Source organism: Hypanus sabinus, chromosome 1 (genome assembly GCF_030144855.1).
Source record: "Hypanus sabinus isolate sHypSab1 chromosome 1, sHypSab1.hap1, whole genome shotgun sequence".
NCBI lineage: Eukaryota > Metazoa > Chordata > Chondrichthyes > Myliobatiformes > Dasyatidae > Hypanus > Hypanus sabinus.
In genome coordinates, this window is record NC_082706.1 from 49967006 (window position 1) to 49991210 (window position 24205).

The 24205-nt window shown below is 44.6% G+C and overlaps 1 long non-coding RNA gene across 1 annotated transcript; it reads left to right on the forward strand.

Annotated features, from left to right (window-relative positions):
- LOC132395464 (uncharacterized) lies at positions 1-24205 on the forward strand. Its single transcript, XR_009512623.1, has 5 exons — positions 1-4054; positions 13811-13856; positions 13972-14173; positions 17541-17669; positions 24088-24205. It is a non-coding gene; the product is annotated as an uncharacterized LOC132395464 (long non-coding RNA).

Sequence of the window (24205 nt, forward strand, 5' to 3'; positions counted from 1 at the left end):
AGCCAAACCTGCAAAAACATTGGAGAGAGTGGAAAGGAGAACCATGAGACTAATTCCTGGGATGAGAGGGTCTCTACCCCACAATAGAGACAAACCATTTTTCTGTGGTCCTTGAAGTTTAGATGCCGTGTGGTTACCTTGTTCAAACTCCTGTGAGGCAACAAGCTGTGGTCCCTATTACAACATAGTCCGGGACACGTGTGGGAATTCTTCCGCTGTGTGAAATGGTGAGTAGGAGCTCAGGACTGGGATGAAAGTTCTGGAGGAGAACCCGTGCCACTGCAATGCTGCTCTTCCTGTGAGGACTTAAGTGCTACTAGCAGGGGTTAGAGGATTGCCTGGTACACGGACAGAAATACATCCAAAACCACCAGACACACACGGGACAGGAAGGTAGGGACAGTACGAAGTGGAAAGTGCTGTACCCAGAGCTGATATACCAGCGGTTTAGTCCAGTGGGCGGGACAGACACACCTTCTACAGCAATGCCCTAACAGCTGATACTCAGCCATTTAGAAGGTGGAACCGCACAGATAGAAGATTGCGAGAGAGGAGTTGGTGACTGAACCGAGGTTATTCCATGGACAGAACGTGCTTGCGTACCACACCTCGTCGCAAACTTTAAGAACAAAATTTGTGTTACGTAATGCAATCTAATCACGTATATTGCAGACAGACCGACGATGGATGACTCGACACGAATTTGTGTACTAATGTACTTCAGAAGATTAGAGAGATTCTTATCGACAGGATCGGATCCAGAGGAGGTTCCTGCTCCGGTGGGTATAATCTTCTTCTCGCTGTTCGCACATCACACTTCATTGTAAACTTCTAACCAGTAAAATCAGTGACGTGTCTGATGTGTTCCTGGGGTGGCAGTTAAGGGTGGGGGATAGCTTGTGGGGAGTAGGCTGAGAGAACTGTATCCGGTCAGTCAGTAACAGCACCGAGAGCAGCAGCAGAGAAGGAGCACCCCTGGGCTCAGAGGTCAGTTTTTCACCAATACCCAGTTAACAAGGCTCGGACTGAAGTGCGTGTTCTCCAGTTGGACAGGGGAATATCCTGCAGGGCGGTGAGAGCCCGTCTGTACTGAGCGAGGGATTGACTGTGCTGTCCATCTGCAGCCAAGAAAAGAACGCGAGGAGCTCGGGGAAACTTCAGTGTAATGGTGAGATATGAGGGCTGTGGAAGTGGGGCTGGGTGCAATGTTTCTTCAGTGTACAGGCCGCTGCCTCCCGATGACGTAGCCCGAAGCTCAGCTTTGGCTTCTCAGCATGCCTGAGTCGCGCTCCACACTTTCTCCCGTATCATCGGTGCCTCACGTAATTATGTTAGTTTTTCATTCCCTTCCGAACCGTATAACCACCTGGAACCTGCTCCGGCCCTTCACCCATACACAGCTTCGTGAGTCGTTCCAGACCGATACCCTTCCCTGTCTCCGGGTACCCGCCAGTCGAGCATTCCGGAGATCGTTGTCTCATTTTTAACTACATTGTATTTGCGGTTTATTGAATGGTAATAAACTGAATCTGCCAGTCCGTGTCGTTACCTGTAGAATTTACCTCTAGTCATCGTCACCTTTGAGGGTTTCTGTTGACTGCTGCGTCTTTCCTCCTAAATAATCCTGAGTAGGTATGATCCCGGGGATTTGTTCATTTAAGAGGAAGGGTCTGCATCGAGTTAGCGTCTTCCCAGTTCTTGCAATGTACTGCCCTATTTAACGCTAAACTGTACAGTACTTAACTGTGATGGGAGGTGTGCTTTGGTGCACAGCAAGCTGCCAGAAACATCAGTGAGTCAGTCAACTAGGAATCCCGCTGCAATACAGTCAGAGGCACGGGTGAGGTCCCTTGCTCGGTGTGCAATGGGGTGCGGGATTTTTATGTGTACCTGAAAGGCGACATAGGGAATGGACTGAAAGATTATGAGTAGAAACGGCGCCTCTGACAGTGCTTCGCCTCCTGAGTTCCAGTAGTAGAGGTGGAAGGACTGCATCTCCCATACACCACTCGGACACGCGTTGGGGCAGAAATTTAGGACAAAGTTCGAAGATGCTGAGCCCATGACTGATGTACCCCGCGGGTTCCTGCAGTGGGTGGGACATGCAGCCCTCCCACAGCCTCACCAGGATCACTCTGTTACTCTGTATTTCAGGAGATAATAGAGCACGGAAGGAAGATATTTGTGTCGTGATTCTGTTGGAAATGATTTTCTCTGGATCTCCGAATATTGCAAAAAATGTAATGGTTGATTCGGAGTTATTCCATGAAGGAACACAATGTTTCCGCATATTTTGGGCAGACACCGGTTGCAAGTGGAGTCCCCAACAATCATCAGCTCACCCGAGCGACAGGGCGATATCCAGCCAAGTTAACCGCTACGGTGGGTACAATCCGCTCTCCCTAGCCGCAAGTCACAGAGTGTTGTAAAATTCCCGCATAGAAAGTCATCCACGCATCCAATATCTCCAGGGCGGGAATAGTGGGAGACTGACAGAACCGTACACTGCTGGGCTCCTACATGGGCTGATGTCAGTTTGTCATTAATTCCCAATCATCAAGCTTACGGCTGACGTGTTGTGGTAAACTATGTATACCTGTCTGGACAAGCCCCTCTGCTGACTGCTACAGTGGCTCCTCCCACAGACCCCTGTATAAAGGTGATTGGAAACAGTGCTCCCCCCTCAGTCGCCAAGATGCCGTGCTCTATTTTGCTGTTAAAAAAGCCTAAAGTTCACCTCCCGTCTCCGAGAGTTATTGATGGTGCATCACATGTGTGTTGTCAATAGGGCCCTGGAAGATGCTACAGAGAAGTGAGAACCGGTCAAGACGAAGAGAAGGACTCATTTCCTGTTTTCTATTGGACTGCAAACAGGACTGGGAAGGACTCTCAAAGTTATGGTGAGAAATCAGAATTGCCGGCGTTGGGCTGGAATGACCCTTCACTGTACATCCTAATGCTCAACTGTGGCTTCTCAGCAGCGGTCTTACAGCTTCTAGGCAGTGGAGGGGAGACTAACGGATGTTAGTCGGGTTCTTACTATCTCTTTTAGAGTCGATATATCATGCTATAGGCATGCTCTCCACCCCACCCGCCCACCGGCTCCTAAATCGCTCTGCCAACACCAACTCTCTGTTTCTATATTCCTCCGCCCCCAACCTTTCCCGTGTTGTCATGTCCTCCAACGATTGCATACCTTTTACCGTCTGTTGCCATTCCCTTCTCTGTAATGCCTTCTGGCTTATATACCTATCTTGCAATTTTACAACAAGTCCGTCAGGTGACATATATGAAATACTTTGTGAACGTTGGATAATCCTGTTGAAAAAGCAATGAAGTTAAAAGGAGCGCAGAAGTATTTACAAGGAAGTTTGCCAGGACACGAGGGCCTGCTAGAGGGAAGGTTTGAGACGGCGTCAGCCGTGCCGCTCTGAGTTCCACCGGGAACGGTAGAGGGTATGGGCTCTGCTTTCATTCGGGCACGGTACTCCTGAGCTGTTGGACAACTGTGTTCTGGCTGCTGAAGGTTGGGGGTGGGGTGCGGAAGTCTCTGGTCCCGACCCTATTACGGTGGGTGTCGGGAAGACGTAGGGTAGTGGAGGGATTCCGACTGCACCACCAACAATGTGCTTATCGGACTCAGGCCTCGGGAGACCACGAGGGAGAGGGTCCCATACAACGTGAGCCGACTCACGGCATTGCGTTCCATGACGCTTCGAAGCGTTTCTTGTACGGGCTGCTCCTGAACACCTTTCACTTCCTTGCTTGCGTCTGCCGACCGGACTCACCTTGGCAGTCCGTGTTACCGTCAGGCAGCAGAGGAGGTCTCTTCAGGCAGGGCTGCTTCCATTGTACATTGGGAACCTCGGGTGGAAGGTGTTGCATCGGGCTGTACTGTACAACTGATTCTTGAGCAGTTTCACTGACAGCCCGTCCAGCTGTCCATTCTGTGGGCAGGAGGAGTCGGTGTACCACGCAAACACGGAATGTGAGAAGTTGTAGTCGCTCTTTTAGTTCCTCAGAGAGCTGCGGCTACGGTTCTGGCACTCCTCAGGTACGGGTACCCAGTTTGGAAGGGAGCGGGGCGAAAGGAGGATCTCTTGGTGGCCTAGGTCCTGGGCCTGGCCAAGATGGCTATTTATGGGTCTAGACGGCGGAAGTTGGAGGGCGTTGCCCTGGCCGACTGCCTTCCCCCTTTCCGAGGATACGTCCGTGCCAGGCTGTCCTTGGAGAGGGAGAACGCTATCGCGGCGGGCATATTGGGGGGACTTCCGGGAGCAGTGTCCGCCAACCTCCCCCCCCCCTCCCCCCGCGGTATAGACTGTTTTATTGACGCCAGTAATCATATTTTAATTTGAGTATACTTACTGTCTTTGTAAATATTGATTGCCCTTTAGTGTATATGTGTTGAAGATAAACTTTTATAGCTTTGTAAAGAAAAGGAAAAGGTTGGGCAGTTTAGGGCTTCATTCCTTGGAGCAGAAAAGACTGCGGGGTGACCTTGCTTTACAAATTATCAAACACATAGATGGGGTGAATGCAAAGAGTTCCTTTACATTGAGAAAGGGAATCAAAGTCTGGACGGAAAAGTTTTATAGACAATAGGTGCAGAAGTAAACCATTCGGCCCCTCGAGCCTGTAACCCATTCTGAGATCATAGCTGATCATCTACTATCAATACCCCGTTCCTGCCTTGTCCCCATATCCCTTGATTCCCCTATCCATAAGATACCTATCTAGCTCCTTCCTGAAAGCATCCAGAGAATTGGCCTCCACTACCTTCCGAGGCAGTGCATTCCAGACCCCCACAACTCTCTGGGAGAAGAAGTTTTTCCTTTACTCTGTCCTAAATGACCTACCCCTTATTCTCAAACCATGCCCTCTGGTACTGGACTCTCCCAGCATCTGGAACACATTTCCTGCCTCTATCTTGTCCAATCCCTTAATAATCTTACATGTTGCAATCAGATCCCCTCTCAATCTCCTTAATTCCAGCATGTACAAGCCCAGTCTCTCTAACCTCTCTGTGTAAGACAGTCCAGACATCCCACAAATTAACCTCGTGAATCTACGCTGCACTTCCTCTATAGCCAGGATGTCCTTCCTTAACCCTGGAGACCAAAATTGTACACAATACTCCAGGTGTGGTCTCACCAGTGCCCTGTACAAATGCAAAAGGATTTCCTTGCTCTTGTACTCAATTCCCTTTGTAATAAAGGCCAACATTCCATTAGCCTTCTTTACTGCCTGCTGCACATGCTCATTCACCTTCAGTGACTGATGAACAAGGACTCCTACATCTCTTTGTATTTCTCCCTTACCTAACTTTACACCATTCAGATAATAATCTGCCTTCCTGTTCTTACTCCCAAGTGGATAACCTCACACTTATTTACATTAAACGTTATCTGCCAAGTATCTGCCCACCCACTCAGCCTATCCAAGTCACCCTGAATTCTCCTAACATCCTCATCACATGTCACACTGCCACCCAGCTTAGTATCATCAGCAAACTTGCTGATGTTATTCTCAAGGCCTTCATCTAAATCGTTGATGTAAATCGTAAACAGCTGTGGTCCCAATACCGAGCCCTATGGCACCCCACTAGTCACCATGTGCCATTCCGAGAAACACCCATTCACCGCTACCCTTTGCATTCTATCTGCCAACCAGTTTTCTATCCATGTCAATATCTTCCCCCCCAATGCCATGAGCTCTGATTTTACCCACCAATCTCCTATGTGGGACTTAATCAAATGCCTTCTGAAAATCAAGGAACACTACATCCACTGGATCTCCCTTGTCTAACTTCCTGGTTACATCCTCGAAAAACTCCAATAGAGTAGTCAAGCATGATTTCCCCTTGGTAAATCCATGCTGGCTCGGCCCAATCCTATCACTGCTATCTAGATATGCCACTATTTCATCTTTAATAATGGACTCCAGCATCTTCCCCACTACTGATGTTGGGCTGACAGGATGATAGTTCTCTGTTTTCTCCCTCCCTCCTTTCTTAAAAAGTGGAACAACATTAGCCATTCTCCAATCCTCAGGAACTGATCCTGAATCTAACGAACTTTGGAAAATGATTACCAATGCATCCGCAATTTCCAGGGCCACCTCCTTAAGTACTCTAGGATGTAGACCATCTGGACCTGGGGATTTGTCAGCCTTCAGTCCCATCAGTCTATTCATCACCGTTTCTTTCCTAATGTCAAACTGTTTATTTTCCTCTGTTACCCTATGTCCTTGGCGCATTCATACATTTGGGAGATTGCTTGTGTCTTCCCTAGTGAAGACAGATCTAAAGTACTTATTAAATTCTTCTGCCATTTCTCTGTTTCCCATAACAATTTCACCCAATTCATTCTTCAAGGGCCCAACATTGTTTTTAACTATCTTCTTTCTCTTCACATACCTAAAAAAGCTTTTGCTATCCTCCTTTATATTCCTGGCTAGCTTGTGTTCATACTTCATTTTTTGTCCCCGTATTGCCCTTTTAGTTAAGTTCTGTTGTTCCATAAAAATTTCCCAATCAGCTGTCCTCCCACTCACCTTAGCTCTGTCATATTTCCTTTTTTTAATGCTATGCAATCTCTGACTTCCTTTGTCAACCACTGTGGCCCCTTTCCCTCCTTTGAATCCTTCCTTCTCTGGGGGATGAACTGATTTTGCACCTTGTGCATTATTCCCAAGAATACCTGTCATTGCTGTTCCACTGTCTTTTCTGCTAGGATATCCATCCAGTTAACTTTGGCCAGCTCCTCCCTCATGGCTCCATAATCTCCTTTGTTCAACTGCAACACTGACACCTCAGATCTGCCCTTATCCTTCTCAAATTGCAGATAAAAACTTATCATATTATGGTCACTACCTCCTAATGGCTCCTTTACTTCAAGATCGCTTATCAAATTCTGTTCATTACACAACACTAAATCCAGAATAGCCTTGTCCCTGGTGGGCTCTCGTACAAGCTGCTCCAAGAATGCATCCCGTAGGCACTCTACAAACTCCCTATCCTGGGGTCCAGCACCAACCTGATTTTCCCAGTTCACCTGCATGTTGAAATCCCCCATAACTACTGCGACATTACCTTTGCCAAATGCCAATGTTAACTCCCTATTCAACTTGCACCCAATATCCATGCTACTGTTTGGTGGCCTGTAGACAACACCCATTAGGGTCTTTTTGCCCTTACTGTTCCTCAGTTCTATCCACACAGACTCTACTTCACCTGATCCTATGTCCCCCTTTGCAAAGGACTGAATCTCATTCCTCACCAACAGGGCCACCCCACCCCCTCTGCCCACATTTCTGTCCCTATGATAGCACGTATACCCTTGTACATTCATTTCCCAGGTCTGATATTCCTGCAGCCATGTCTCCGTTATCCCAACAACATCATAGTTACCCATTCGCACCTGAGCTTCAAGCTCAACCGCCTTATTTCTGATACTTCTTGCATTCAGGTATAGAATTTTTAGCCCATTTCTCTGTTTAAATCGCTGCCTATTGTGCTTATCCCAGCTCCCCGAACTCCCATCGGGCTATACGCTCCTTGAATTTTGTTGTCCTTCCTAAATTTGCTCATTCTTTCTGCACATTTAACTGCATGTTCCGTCAGACCGTCCCTCTGTACATGTGTCCTCCTTATCACTTGTTCCACCTCACCTTTCTCTACTACACACTTGAATATTCTGGAACCGTGTAGTCCCCAACCGTCCTTTATTCGCTATCCTCTCTCGCATTCTGGATCCCTGCCCCCTGCAAATTTACTTTAACCCCCCCCCTCCCCCGAGAAGCACTAGCAAACTTTCCTGCAAGAATGTTAGTACCACTCCAGTTCAGGTGTAAACCGTCCCGTCGGAACAGATCCCACCTTCCCTGGAACAAAGCCCAATTATCTAAAAACCTGAAGCCCTCCCTCCTGCACCATCCTCTCAGCCACGTATTAATCCGCATAATCCTTCTGTACCTTGCCTCACTCACACGTGGCACAGGTAGCAATCCTGAGATTGTTACCCTGGAGGTCCTGCACTTCAGATTCGCACCTAACTCCCTGAACTCATTACGCAGGACCCCCTCACACATCCTACCCACGTTGTTGGTCCCTACATGGACCACGACATTTGGGTTCTTGCCCTCCCTCTCGAGAATAACCTGCACCTGATCTGAGATGTCCCAGACCCCAGCACCAGGGAGGCAACATACCATCCGAGACTCCCGATCTTCCCCACAAAATCTCCTATCCACCCCCCTGACTATAGAATCCCCTATCACTACTGCTCTCGTCTCTTCCCTCCTCCCCTTCCGGGTCGAGGGTCCAACCTCAATGCCAGAGACAGGACCACTGCAACTTGTTCCTGGTAGATCATCCCCACCAACAGTATCCAAAATGGTATACTTATTGTTGATGGGAACGGCCACAGGGGTGCTCTGCTCTCTCTGTCTGCTCCCCCTGCCTCTCTTGACTGTCACCAACTTGTCTATCTCCTGTCTTTTCGGTGTGACTACCTCCTGATATCTCATCTATCTCTGCCTCTGCCTCCCGAATGATCCGTAGTTCATCCAGCTCCTGCTCCAATCCCCTAACTCGGTCTGATAGGAACTGCAGCTGGATGCACCTTTTGCAGGTGTGGTCAACAGGGACAACTGAGTTGACCCTGACCTCCCACATACTGCATACGGAGCACACCACTGATCGAACTGTCTCCCCCTTTACCTGATCCCAGATTAGTCAGAATAAATGAAAAAAGTACCTACTGACCTTACCTTTTTTACCTCAGCAAGCACGTACTCAGGCTCACTGATTTCCTCTCACCGAAGCCCGCTGCTGAAAGTGGGCCTCTTTTTAAACCCCGCGCTCGCCGCTGACGTCACCACGCCTGCGCAGTTTTACCTTCCTCCTCAGGTACTGTCCAGGTGGGCCCGAGGGTCTCGGCCTACCTACAACGGCTGATCCTCCGATCTGCAGTTGTTTGTCGACCTCGAGCACACCTTACTCCTGCTCCACTGCCCGGAACGGACATAGCTGTCCGACTCAGTAATGAGATGGGTAGATTTAAAAGGGACCCGATAGGACAAATTCTTCCACATATGATAGTTCACTTATAAAGTGAGCTATCAGATAGTGGAAACACAGCATCGTTACTTTGACAGGCACGTTTTAAAGGATTATGAGTCAAATACACCAACACTGAATTAGTTTATACGGGTATCTTGTTCAACATGGATGGAGTGGATCGAATGACCTTTTTTTTCGCTATTACTCTTAGTATCTCTGTAACCTAAACAACACTTGCCATTCCTGTTCCCCTCTTCCCTATCTTTCCAAAGTTTCTCCTTTGGGCCCACCATTTCTTTCTGTCTGTGCCCGTTGCACACTTGGGTTGTAAACTCTTATCTTCTTCCGTTGTGTTATCCCTTAAATAGTATATCCTAACAAAGAAATTGAATGTCAGCTGGTGCTGTTGCACCCTTTGCTGTCTCCATTCGCCGCATTGATCTGCATCAGTAGAAATCCCCATTAACAGCACGCACCTTTTGCTGTGGCCCCACCCTATCAAGAACATATCTGCCTTGTTCTCCCGGGAACATTCTTGTTCTTTGTTTTACAATACAATGTCATGCTTCAGGAACATGCCAATAACACAGATGCAAATTCCTTGAGTGGAGGCAGTAGGGGCTTTATGTTTACTCATTCATTACCTTAAACAGCTCTAAAGTGACTCGGAGTTGAACACAGTGTCACTGACTGACATGTGAAATTTCCCCTGGCCTCTCTTACCCTTCTGTGATGAAGTAGTTGCGTTCATGCGTGGTACTGGCGATGGCGGTTTCAAAAACAGGTTTAGTCCCCTCAGCAACTCAGGTTTAAGGCACTTAGAGCTAGAGGGAGACTGTGCAGTTCGGGTGGATGGTCCCCTGTGAATCTGACACTACACTCCTCATTCAACGTTCAATGGCAATAAACTCGATTACTTCTTGAAATGGGATTTAAACTTGAATCCTTGGATAATGAGGAATCCTTGGATAATGTTCCCCTTTGAGCTACAGAGAAACTAATGCTTAGTTCAGAACAGGAACCAGACTACTGCCCTTGAGTTGCCCTGTACTCCTCTGTGTTCCGGGCCTGGAGTGGGTGGGGATTGTTGTGAGGTGGCTGGCGCACCAATTTGTAATATATTTGGTCGTCCTTCTGCTGTATCAAAGGGGAATCCCATTGTGGACTGCCCATAGCTCCAGGAAATCCCAGCCCGACACAAAATATTGCTGCGACATACTGAATCTGGTCAGTGTCTGTACTTTGAAAGGCCTTACTTTGTGTGGACAGTTACTGAAAGTGAGGACTGAGGTTCATGGAATACAAAAATTTCTACAAAAATGCTGCAGGCGCTCGGCAGGCCTGGCAAGATGTGTGGGCAGAGAAAGAAGTAACGGATAAAGTCGAAGAACTTCGTCAAAACTGAAAAAGAAACATGCTAGTCTTGGTAGGATGGGCGGTTGGCAAGAACAGAGGGAACGCCTTCTCCAGGGAGAAATAATGGATTTTATGAGGATGTGAAACTCTGTCTGTGTAACGCATCACCGATGTTATAAAGTCTGCGTAATCTTGCGCAGTTTCTTCCAGGCAGAGCAGAATATACAAATGAAAGTAAAAAGGCAGGGTGAAGGGTGATAATTCTTGTACATTGTCACCCCTTATTTATGTCCGTGATGGGAAGTTTCATTTTGACTATTTGCAGCTCAGGATCTGGGTCTCATTTACCAGACCAGTACTTATCATCCATCGATCATCAGCTCTTTGAACCCTGCGGTCCATGTGGGGAAGTTGACAGTGGAGGGGGGATCCGGAATTAGAATCAGTTCTAACATCACTGGCATATGTTGTCAAATTTGTTGTTTTACGACAGCGGTGCATTACAATCCTTAGTAATAAAACAATTAATTACCATATGTATGGATATTAAGCAATGCAGAAAGGGTGAAAATATTGATAATGTTCACAGGTCCATTGTCAATTCAGAAATCTGATGGCGGAGGGGAAAAGCTGATTTTGAAACTTTGAGTTTGTGTCTTCAGGGTTTTGTACCTCCTCCTTGATGGTTGCAATGATAAGAGGCATGTCCTGGGTGACTGAGGTACTTAATGATGGAGGCAGCCTTTTTCAGGCATCGCCATATGAAGGTGTTCTGGATTCTGGAGAGGCCAGTGCCCATGATCGAGCTGCCTCTTTACAATTTTCTGCAGTGTTTTCTGATCCTATAGAATGGGACCTCCATACCGGAAGGTGATACAACCACTTATAATGCTCTGCACTATATATCTGTAGAAATTTGCAAGGGTCTTTGGTGATATACAGATTCTCCTCAAATTCCTTATAAAACCTTGCCCCTCTCCTGCCTTCCTTGTAATTCAGTTAATATGCTAGGCCCAGTATAGTTCCTCAGAGATGTTGACACAAAGCAATTTGAAACTGCTCACCTTTTCCTCTTATCTCTCGATCAGGACTGTTGTGTGGGTTCCTCGACTTACCCTTCCTCAAGTCTACATACTTTTTTGCTGTTATTACTGACGTCGTGAGCACTCAGCTAGCTTATCTATCTCGCCCCTTGTCACCCTCTGAAATTCTGCCGACAATAGTTGTTTCGTCGGCAAATTTATAGAAGGCATTGTTGTGCCTGGCTACACATTCATGGTATAGAGAAAGTAGAGCTGTGGGCTAAACACGCATTACTGGGGTGCACCGTGCCGATGGTCTGCGAGGACGAGATCCTATTTCCCGTCTGTGCGGACGATGGTTCCCGATGAGGAAGCTGCAGAAGGAGCAACAAGGGCTCCAGCTTGGGAGGATGCTGATTGGAACTGAGGTTATGATTGTGTTGACCGCTGAGCTATAGCCAATACACAGCAGCCTCAACCTGCGGGGTTCTCTTGTTGCCCTCATCTTCTTGGTGGAGCATTTCAGGATTCAGGAGGGGCTATTACAGTAGCTCAGGCAAGTTACTGCAGTGTGTTCTGCAGACGATGCACACTGCAGCCGCCGTACATGATTGGTGGAAAGAGAAAGGGTGTGTTTGGGTAGTGGTGGGGTGGGTGTAGATTGGGTGCCGATCTAGCAGGCTGGATATGGGCAGCGTCGAGTATCTCAAGGTTTGTAGGAGCTGCTTTCAGCCAAACAATGGAAAGTATCAACCTTGGTTTGTGATTTGTAGGTTGGAAAAAGTGACGATGTGTTAGGAGGTGTGTGGGTATTCGCAAGATGGCTAGTCTCTGATCTGATTTTGATGCCACTGTGTTTCTGTGGCTGGTCTGTTGGAGGCTCGGGCCAACGCTGGCAAGTCCAGCACGCATCCTCCATTCACAATCACCTTCAAGAAGATGCATTGTTCAATCAAGCTGAACGTGAAGGGAATACTATGAATGCCAAGGATAGATGCTTGGATTCTGTCACTGGAGATTATCATTATGTATTTGTTCAGCTTTTGTGCTACAAATGTTACTTATCATCTCATACCTCATCTTGTCGCATGCACCCAAGCACTGTTTTATTTGCTGAGATATGCATGGACATGCTTCATGGTGCAATCATCAGCGAATGCTCTCACTGTCGACCTTGACCAGTCTTGCTAGGTCTGCACGCTGGATTAAATTGTATTCATGCTGATTGCAGTTATTCTCACAGAACTTCGGTTGGTACTCGGGGCGAGGCTCTGAGCAAATATGATTGTTGTCCTGGCGAGTTCCAAACTGGGCATCAATGAGTAGATTATCGATGCAAAAACAGTGCTTGTTAGCTCTGTACATAACAGCTTACACCATCCTGAGACTAGACTGAATGAGTGGAAATCCATAAACATGAGAAAGTTAGCAGATGCCTGAAACAAAACAGACACAAAATGCCAGAGCACCTAAGCATGTCTATGGAAATGAATAAGCAGTCGAAGTTTTGGGCTAGGTGCACAGTTGGTACTGAAGAACAGCCCTCAATTCTACAACTGGGATATTATCCAGCCCCATGACCTTTGGCACATGTAGTGGTCTTGGAAATTTCATGATATCACGTGGAGAAAATAAGCTGGTATTGCGACTGGCTTCTGCAAAGATTGATATTCAGTTTGGCAATTACTGTGGTTGTAAATGTTCCATCCTTTTCTTCGGCATCATTCGAAGGACACTGTCATTAATAATAATGAGGAAATTTGGGGATCCACTCGCCCCTGTTGCAGTTCATTACCCCGGTACAGAACCAGATTTAGTCGGGCTGCAGAAATTTGATATGATCTCTTGGCTGCAAGATAGGTTAGCTCTGCCTTTTTCAGGTTGTCTGGCTCCCATACTAAAGCTACACTAGATAAGAACTTTCTCATATGTAGACGATGACCGTTTCTACCCTCGGTGTGCCTTTTTCATTCAAGTACTGTAGTTTCCTGGGTTTGGGAGTGGGCTATGCTGGGCCATGTGTTACACAGTGCCATGGTAAACATTTCTACCGCAATCCTTTTCGTCTCATTTGTATCCGGTTTTGCTCTGCCTTATCTGTTCCAAGTCAAATCATTTAGCCCAATTTTTATGCACACAAGTGGATTGTATGAAGTTTGTATCCTTGTGTTATGTCTATATGTTATCATTATTGCTCTTTGACTGGCCATACTTAATTAATTCCCATGTACAAGATTCCAATTATATTCTGCCTGTTCCTTTCTCAATCGTTTCATTTATTTATTTTCTGGTTAATCTTATTTCTGTTGGTCTGCCGTGTTGTGCCATGATGAAATGTGCACCTTACTTCTTTTACTTTCAATTTCAGATTTCTCAAAAGAGGATTGCTTTCACCGCCCAAACATGGACCTTAGGTGGGTTCCTTTAAGCAGGGTATGTTTTCCCAACTGGACTGAGTGAAATATGATCATTTCGTTAACCTGTTTTTTTCTCCAAGTAGCTAAACTTTCCCTTCCTGAACTTTAACAGGACGCTGAGGACGCTTAGGAGTGACTTGTGTGACTACAACCCTCCCACGGGCCGTGCAGACTGTATAAACATCTTGTTGTTTGGCACGGAGGGGTCTGGAACAACATCTGTTATCAACACATTCCTCGCTGCTCTGTCTGAGGATAGTGGAACTATAACCCAGGTCCTGACCAGAGACAATTCTGGCTCTCTATCACAGCAGGTATACGCACTGCTGTTATTTTAATTGAAACAAACGAGCAATATATATTGTTGTATTTATTTCCCACTCTCTGTACCCTAATGTTCACATAAGTAGTTCACATACAATAAACTTCACTCTACCTATTGGCTGCAAAGCACCTGGCGAGGTTCTGACAGTAGGAAAAGGGCCAGTTAAATATAAGTCCCTAATATCAGTGAAGCTGCTGGGATTCATTTGGACCCTGACTGTGTGAGGACAGCAAGTTTCATTCATTAATGGACAGAACTGGAAGAGTTTCATGTTTATAGCAAGCAACATCTGAAAATCACTCTCACTGATTTCCGTGATCACTGATAGATTTTTAAATGAACTCCAGGCCTCAGTCACTGCGATGCGAAGTGAAATCTTGGTCTCCCGGTTACTGGGCCAGAATGGAGCTTCTAGATAACTGGACTCTCAGATCAGTCTGGCAGAGGGAAAGCAGACAATTGCAGAATCTGTAGGTGAAATAGCGATGGTTAATGTTGAAAATACTTAACCATTTAGGCATTGACATTGGGGAAAGAAACACACATGGTTATTGTTAAAAGAACATTGCTCAGAAACATTCCATGTTCCCTTCTCCGTGGTTGTTGCCTAATCTTATGAATATTCACTTGTTCTCATACCACAATTCTATTCCTGTGAATTTTATTTCTCCGTGAAACGGAATGTTGCGGATTTGAAGATTAATCCAGTTATTTAAACAGAGATCCATGATAACGTTGCTGCAGTCAAACTACCTCAGGGTCTGCTTCCCCATATTCCAGTCAACAGGATAAGTTACAATGTAAAAGGCAGACAAAATAGAAAAAGGCAAATACAGGACTGAGGGTGTTGTATTTCAATGCACACAGTATGCAGAATAAGCTAGATGAATTTACAGCACAGTTGCAGATTGGCAGATATGATGCCGTAGGCATCACGGAATCATGACTGAAAGAAGATTATTGATGGGAGGTTAATGTCCAAAAATACTGAATTGTATGGGAAGGCCAGACATGAAGGCAGAAGGGGTGGTCGCGGCTTTGCTCTATTGGTAAAACAATGACATCAAATTATTAGAAAGAGGTGACATAGGTTCGGAGGGTGTTGAATCATTGCAGATAGAGCTAAGGAACTGCATGAGTAAAAAGACTCTGACGGGTGTTGTGTACAGACCCCAAGCAATAGCGAGGATGTGACTAACAAATTACAACGGGAGCTGGAAGATTAAAAAAGAGACCAGAGTGGACATCAGACTGCTGGAAAACTCTATTGGAGAGTTAGTAGTGGGGGGCAACTAAGTGGCTAAAGAATTGAATAAATATTTTGCATCAATCTTCACTGTCAAAAACATGATCAGTATGGTGGAAGTTCCAGGTGTGAGGTTGTCATGATTAGTGAGGAGGCTCTTGGGAAACTGAAAGGTCTGAAGGTAGATAAGTCATCTGAACCAGATGATTTACACCCCAGAGTTCTGAAAGAGGTAGCTGAATAGATCAAGATAGCATTAGTAATGATCTTTTAAGAACACTCTCTCCTGGAATGGTTTTGAGAGACTGGAAACTTGCAAATGTTGTTCCACTCTTCAGTAGAAAGGAAACTCGTAAATCAGTTAGACTGACCTCAGAGGTTGGGAAAATGTTGGAGACCCTTATTAAGGATGAGCTCTCATGCTACTTGGAGGCACATGATAAAATAGGCTGTAATCGTAATGGTTTCCTGAGGGTAAAATCTTGCCTGACAAATCTGTTGAATTCTTTGAAGAAATAACAAGCAGGAGAGACAAAGGAGAATCAGTTAATGTTTTCAGAACCCTTTTACAAGGTGCCACAAATTAGGCTGCTTAACAAGCCATGGTTTTACAGGAAAGATTCTAGCATGGACAAAACAGTGGCTGATTGGCAGGAGACAGAGTGAGAATGAAAGGAGCCTTCTCTGCTAGGTTGCTGATGACTAGTGATTTTCCACAGGGGTCTGTGGTGGGAAAGCTGTTGGTAAAGATTCCTAGAGATAGGATCTATGGGCATTTAGAGAATCATGATCTGATCAGCGACAGTCAGCATGGCTTTCTGAAGTGCAGATCATGTCCAACAAGTCTGATAGATTTCGTTGAGGAGGTGACCAGGCATATAGATGAGGGTAGTGCAGTGGATGTGATCTACATGGATTTTAGTAAGGCATTTGACAAGGTTCCACATGGTAGGCTTATTCAGAAAGTCAGAAGGCATGCGATCCAGGGAAGGTTGGCCAGGGGGATTCAGAATTGGCTTGCCTGTAGAAAGCAGAGGGTCATGGTGGAGGGAGTACATTCAGATTGGAGGATTGGGACTAGTGGTGTCTGGGACCTCTACTTTTCATGATTTTATTAACATCCTGAGTGTGGGGGTGGAAGGATGGGTTGGCAAGTTTTCAGGTGACACAAAGGTTGGTGGTGTTGTGGATAGAGTTGAAGATTGTCAAAGATTGCGGAGAGACATTGATAGGATGCAGAAATGGGCTGAAAAGCGGCAGATGGAGTTCAACCTGGAGAAGTGTGAGGTGGTACACTTTGGAAGGACAAACTCCAAGGCAGAGTACAAAGTAAATGACAGGATACTTGGGAGTGGTAGGAGCAGAGGGATCTTGGGGTACATGTCCCCAGATCCCTGAAAGTTGCCTCAAAAGTAGATAGGGCAGTTAAGAAAGCTTATGGAGTGTTAGCTATCATAAGTCGAGGGATAGAGTTTAAGAGTTGTGGGGTAACGATGCAGCTCTATAAAACTCTGGTTAGGCCACACTTGGAGTACTGTGTCCAGTTCTGGTTGCCTCACTATAGGATTATGATCAGAGATTAAGGGAGCAATGGCTTTACTCTCTAGAGAGAAGGAGGATGAGAGGAGACATGAGAGTTATACAAGATATTAAGAGGAATAGATATAGTGGACAGCCATTGCCTCTTCCCCAGGGCACCACTGCTCAATACAAGCCAGCACCTCATCCGCAGGGCACCACTGCTCAATATAAGAGGGCATGGCTTTAAGGTAAGGGGCGGAAAGTTCAAGGGGGATATTAGAGGAAGGTATTTTACCCCGAGAGTGGTTGGTGCCTTGAATGCACTGCCTGAGTCAGTGGTGGAGGCAGATACACTAGTGAAATTTAAGAGACTACTCACAGGTATATGGAGGAATTTAAGGTGGAGGATTATATGGGAGGCAGGGTATAAGAGTTGGCATAATGTTGTGAGCCGAATGGCCTGTACTGTGCTGTATTGTTCTATGTTCAAAACAAAGTGGCAGATATTCTACTGGTTACTATTGTACTGTTTAAATGATCTTTATGCTGAAAGTGCCATACAAAGATATGTATATTTGAAAATTCACAGTTCAGATCCTACAGAAAAGAGAAATTACAGTTTTGGGAGCTACCTGGATTGAGTGCACTGAAGAACGCAGATCAGAGAAAGAGAGTGTTACAGATGATCCTGGAAGGAAGAGTTCCCCTTGGAACACATGTGAGTTTTCTACATCACTTAATAATTTGGATACACACCACTGGAGTCTCAATAAACACTGAGCAACCTAAAGGAGAGAGAAAGAAGCAATCTGCCCCGGCATTTTTTCTTTCACATCACCTATAGTTCAGAAGGTGTGGTTACCAGATATGTTGGAGTTGAACTTACGATCTTGGCTCATGGGGTGGTGCACTGTACATTAAAGATAAATAATAGTATCACACAGACCAAAAGGTAATACGCAGAGAAATAGTAATGGAGATTGCCCTTGGAACAGCACACTAGGACACATGGGAAGAGATTAATTTAAGTGGAATGAAAGGTAATGTAGCAGTTAGCATATGTTTCAGCGTGAACCATTAGCGATCGATCATCAATTCATGCTGCTGTGTGAAAGCGGTTTGTACGTTCTCCACGTGACTGCACTGGTTCCCTGCAAGTGTTCCAGTTTTCTCCAAATTTGCTAAGATGCTGGGATTAGGGTTAGTAAGTTGAGGGCATTTTATTTTGGCACTGGAACATGGAGACACTTCTGGTCTGTCCTTTGCACACATTCCGACTCTGTTGGAGGTTGACCCACACAAACTTATTTCACAGTATGTTTCCATACACAAGTAAGCTAATCTCAGGTGCTCAGCGTCTGCGTTTGGTTCTACAGTAAGATGTGGGGATGGAGCGGCAGAGGGAGGTAGTGACACCAGCTTTTTCAACTTTTTTTTCCCCCAATTGGCTTATTGTGTTGTCATTCAGCTTATAAAAGCAAGTTCAGGTGAATGGCTTTCTCTATTTGAAAGTGGGTTGAGAAACAGGTGAGTTTCAGGTAAGAACAGATAAGGCTTTTATTTTTCTGTTTACCCTTGTGCTATGACTTACAGTGGGCAAATGGATGTCATGGCCTTGGAATGCTCCTCCAGCAAGAAATGAGAAGTCTAGAATCATCATGAGTAGATTTGTGGGAAGTTCATGCAGGTGCAGCTCCTGACAAACTGAGCCAAGTAATTTGAGGTTCAGTGGAATGTTGACAGGACAACCGGGAGGCTAAGGATAAAAGACTGAAGGGGTCACAACTATGATGCAGGCTACTGTTGGATTGGTAACCACCAAACAAGAAGTTATGGGAGTATGCAGAGAGTGCAGGTTTTCCTAGTTGCAAATTGCTTCAGTAACAGGTGTACCGCCTTGGATATTATTGTGGTTATGACTGTACAGTGTGCAGCAGCTGTGGTCAGGTCAATGTCATTGTACCCATCTCTGAGACAAAGGAGGGAAGGCTGAAGTCATCAGAAGTAGTTAGAAAATGATGAAGCAGTACTTCTGGGTTGCAAACTCAGGATTACTACCCATGCCATCCACCAGTGAAGTGACAGTTCAATATGTGACTAAGGAACTGCTTCAGGTGGGAGGGTATTCTTCTTATTTAAGGATCATTCAGGGCAACGGGGACCTATAGAATCAGAACAACTAGCATCTGAACTTCAGGGGCTTTGATAATGCTACTCGAGGCAGTTTAAGCTAGAGTGACAGGACGATGGTAATCATAACAGTCAGGTAACAGGAAGTATGGTTAAGGGCAGGAAGGATAGCATGATAAACAAGAGTGAATTAATATAAGGGAATGCCAGTAAATATGGTGGACTGATGGGCTGAACCATATTTATTTCAATGCTAGGGATATGACGACGAAAGAGGGTAAACTTGGAACCTGGATTGCAATGCTGCTGCCTTTTCAGAAAGAATGTGGAACAGAACAAGTGACTCAATATTCCTGGGTTTCATTATTTTAGACGTGATAGAAGGAGGGGCAAAATAAATATTGAAGTGTTTGCACTACTCATAAGGCAAAAAGACAGAGCAGTACCCAAACAAGACAAACTGGAAGACAAACAGGAAATTTGCGTGGAGATCAGAAGTAAGAAATATACAAGTACATTGATGGGATCATGCTATATATCTTCTAATAGCCACCAAGATTTGGAGGAATAGATCTGCCAACAGATTATTGATAGCTGCAGAAAAACAGACACAGGGTTATCATAGTGGAAGACTTCATCTTGCCCCTAAATGATTAGAACACCCTTAATACAAGAAGCATGGATGGGTATGTCTTCAGAACAAAAAAGAGGGTTTCTTACAACAGTCTGTGAGGGCCCAGCTAGAGGAGAAATTATATTATGCCAAGTTTTAGGAAGTATGCCAGACTGGGTGACAGCACAAGTAACTTTTTATCCATTGTTTGGAAATAGTAACCAAATCTCATTCTTTTAAAATAGTTATCAGCAAGGACAATATTTGATCCTGAGGGGAGGTACAAAATTAGAAGGGGTGGGGCAGGTTTATGATATCAGCACAGGATCACAATGCAGTTCATAGGGATCCTAAGCAAAAAGAAATAACTAGGGAGAACCTGCAGAAACCTGAAAACTCTTGCAGATCCACTATTGGCATTACCCTCCTCAGAATCAAGGATATCTTTGAAAGACAATACCTCAATCATCATTAAAGACCCCTATCACCCAGGTCATGTCTTCTTTACATTGCTAGCATCTGGGAGGAGGTAAAGGACTGTGAGGACGAATACACAGAGTTTAGCAGCAGCATCTTCCTCTCCAAGGTTAGATTTCTGAATGGACAAACAGTCCATGAACACTCCTTTGATATTTTTCACTGTTTTTGCATGTCTGATTTGACTTAGATAGCTCTAGCCACAGATGAGGTCCCGGGGGACTGGCAAAAGGTTAATGTTGTACTGCTATTTACTCACAGAGTGGTGGATGCCTCAAAAGCACAGTGTGGTATGGTGGTGGAGGCAAATACATTAGAGGCTTTTAAAAAAATGTTTGGATAGGCACATGGACATAAGGAAGATGGAGGGATATGGACATGGTGTAAGTTGCAGGTAATAGTGTTCGGTTGTTTTGATTTTCTGTTTAGATGGTTTGGCATAACATCATGGGCCAAATGTCCTATCCCTGTGCTGCACCATTACATGTTCTGTGCATTGTAATTCATTGAGTTTTATTGTGTGTTATACTGTACTGCTGCACAAAACCACAAATTTTAACAAATATGCCTGATTCTGATTCTGAGTCTGTTTTTGCTGGGTAGGATTAAAGAGAATCACAAGGCAGTTTATATGTATCTAGGAGATGGTATGTCCCTGGGGGTCAGGGAAGGGATTTTAACTTGGAACTAGAGCAAGAGACTAAGGTAGTAAAGGAAGACTTTGAATTGGTAATTCTGGGGCAGAGCAGAGGTGCTGTGAGAATCAGCAAAAGCAGAGTGGGCATGTTTTCATCATCAGAAAATACAACACAGAAACAATACCTTAGGCCCATCTAGTGCATGCTTACCCACTTAAACAGCATTGATCTGCACCCTGGCCACAGCCCTCCATACCGCAAACATTCATCTGTCTATCCAGACATCTCTTAAACGCTACATTCGAGCTTGCATACACTTCTTGCACTGGCAGCTCGTTCCACACTCTCACAACTCTCAGAGTGAAGGAGTTTCTCCTCATGTTCCCCTTAAACTTTTCCCATTTCACTCTTAACCCATGATCACTAGTTTTAGTGTCACACAACTTCAGTGGAAAAAGCCTCCTTGCATTTACCCTATCTGTACACTTCCTAATTTAATGTACGTATCTTTATCAAATCTTCCCTCTCTACTTTCCATTGAATAAAGTTCTAACCTATTCAATCCTTACTTTTCACTCAGGTCCTCCAGACCTAGCAGGATCTTTGTAAGTTTTCCCAGTACTCTTTCTACTTTATTTACATTTTTCCTGCAGATTTGTGACCAAAACTACACACAATACTCCAATTCAGGCCTCAACAATGTGTTATACAACTTCCACATAACATCCCATCTCCTGTACTCAATGTTTAATATACAAAGGTCAATGTACGAAAAGGTTTCTTGACCCCATCTACCTATGACATCACTTTCAATGGAGCTGTATTCCCAGATCCCTTTGTTCTACGACACTCTTCAGTGCCCTACCGAACTACTGGATTGGCCCTCCTGAAGTGCAACACCTCGCACTTGTCTGCATTAAATTCCACCTGCCATTTCCCTGTCCAGTTTTTACAGCTAGTTCAAATAGTACTGCAAGCATTGACAGCCTTCCTTGCAGTCCACGACACTCCCAATCTTAGTGTCTTACGCAAATCTGCTGATCCAGTTGAGCACATTATTCTACAGATCATGTATACAGGTAACAAACAAAGGACCAGTACCGATCCCTGCTGTACTCCGCTGGTACAAGCCTCAAGTCAAAAAGGCAACCATCTGCTCTTGCTCTGTGGCATCTTCCACAAAGCCAATGCCTCATCCAGTTTATTACCTCAACTGGATTTTTCCCCACTCAAGAACCTGCCAAATGCCTTGCTGAAGTCTGTGGGCTTCAACATCCACTGCTTGCTTTCATCTACTTTTCTGGCAACTTCCTTGAAAAGCTCTATCAGATTGCTTAGACATAAATACTATGCACAAAGCCATTCTGACATCCCTAACCAGCCCTCGTCTATCCAAATACAAATTATCCAGTCTCTTACAATACCTTCCAATATCTATCCCACTAATGATATCAGAATGACTGGCCTATAATTTCCTGGTTTATATTTAGAGCATTTCTTCAACAGCAGATCAGTATTAGCTATCCTCCATTCCTCTGGAGCCTCACCTGTCACTAATTATGATTTAAATATTTCTGCTAAGTTGCCTGCTTTTCCTGCACTTGCTTCTGACAGGGTCCGAGTGAACACCTTGTCAGGTCCTGGGGATTTATCAACCCTAATTTGCTTCATGTCAGCAAAGACCTTCTCCTCTGTAATCTATACAGGGTGCACAATCTCACTGTTACTTTGCCTTCTTGCTACAGACTCTGTCCATCTCCCAAGTAACTACAGATGCAAAGCATTCATTATCTGCCCATCTCTTTTTGATTCCATGCATACATTACCATTCTGATCTTACAGAGGAGCAGTTTCATCCTGTGTGGTGTTGCCATTGACATGTCTGTAGAATCCTTTGATATTCCCTCACCTTGTCTGCTAGGACAACCTCATGCCTTATTCTAGCCCTCCTGATTTATTTCTTATGTGTTCTCCTTTTCTTATTAGTTTATTACTAAATACTTTAATAAACTTTATTTACTTTAATACTTATTAATAAATACTTTATTAGTTCCTGCCTGCCTTTATTTTACTTAATTTATTTTATTTATTAAGCTCCTCTTTTTTTTAAAGCTAGGGCATCAATATCTCTTGAAAACAAAGGTTCCTAAAACCTGCTGTGTTTACTTTTCATTCTGACAAGCACATACAATTTTTGTACTGTCAAAATTTCATTTTGAATGTTTCCAACTTACCAAGTACACCTTTGCCAGAAGACAGCCTGTCCCAATATACACTTACCAGATCCTTTCTGATATCATCAAAATAGGCCTTTAACCAATTTTGAATCTCAGCCACTGAAGTCTTTCCAGATTAAAATTGAAAGTAATGGCACTATGATCACTAGATGCAACATATTCCTAATATGCAAGCTTCTGCCACGAGCACTGCTTCTTCCCAAATAAGAGTTCAAGTATCGTCAACTCTTCTGTTGGGACTTCTATGTAATGATTTTTAAAAAATTCCCTAAACACATTTGACAAACTCTATCCCATCTAGTCCTATTACAGTATGGGAGTCTCAGTCAATATGTGGAAAGGTAAAATCACATAGTTTAGCACCCTTATGTTTCTTAAAACAGACTCTCCACAAATTGTTCTTCTATATCCCACTGACTATTGATTGGATACTATAGCCCAATTAACATGGTCACACTTTTTATATTCTTCAGTTCCATCCATAAAGCTTTACAATTGTGAGCCTCACCTTAATGGAGGGGAAGCTACTGCAGAGGATACTGAGGAGTAGGACTGATATGCATTTAAAAAGCTGTGTCCTGTTTAAGGACAGTCAGCATGTCTTTCTGCAGATTGAATAGAGGGGTTTGACCCAAAATATTGGCAGTTTCTTACTCACTGTAGACACTGCTCATCCAGAAGATTGTGATTTTCTGCAGGGCAGGTTATACGTTACAAACTTGATTAACTTTTCGAAGGAGCTTGCAGAGGAGCTTAACGAGGCAAGACAGTGCCTCATGTGCACTGGCCTCACCTTATCAAAGGTATTCTCTTTAGCCTAACTGACACGCCCCATTGATCCTTCTTGTAAACTGAACATTCCTACATTTCTAATTCTTTTGAATGCTCTTGGATCTACAGCATTGACCTCTCCATAGATGCTGCCTGTTCTGACATGTCTTCCCAATAGTCCCAGTTGTTATTTCAACCTTAGTGTGAAGTGAATATGATGATCGGTACTTTTCAGATTTCACTGTAACCATTTCTCCTTGTCACATTTAGTTGTATGAATTGGAACGTGACTGTAATGTTAATGATCATCCAGAAAATCCGGAAAATGATATTCATGGAGTCGCATTAATTTTTGACGTCAGCACTAAGGACATCAGTGACGACACAG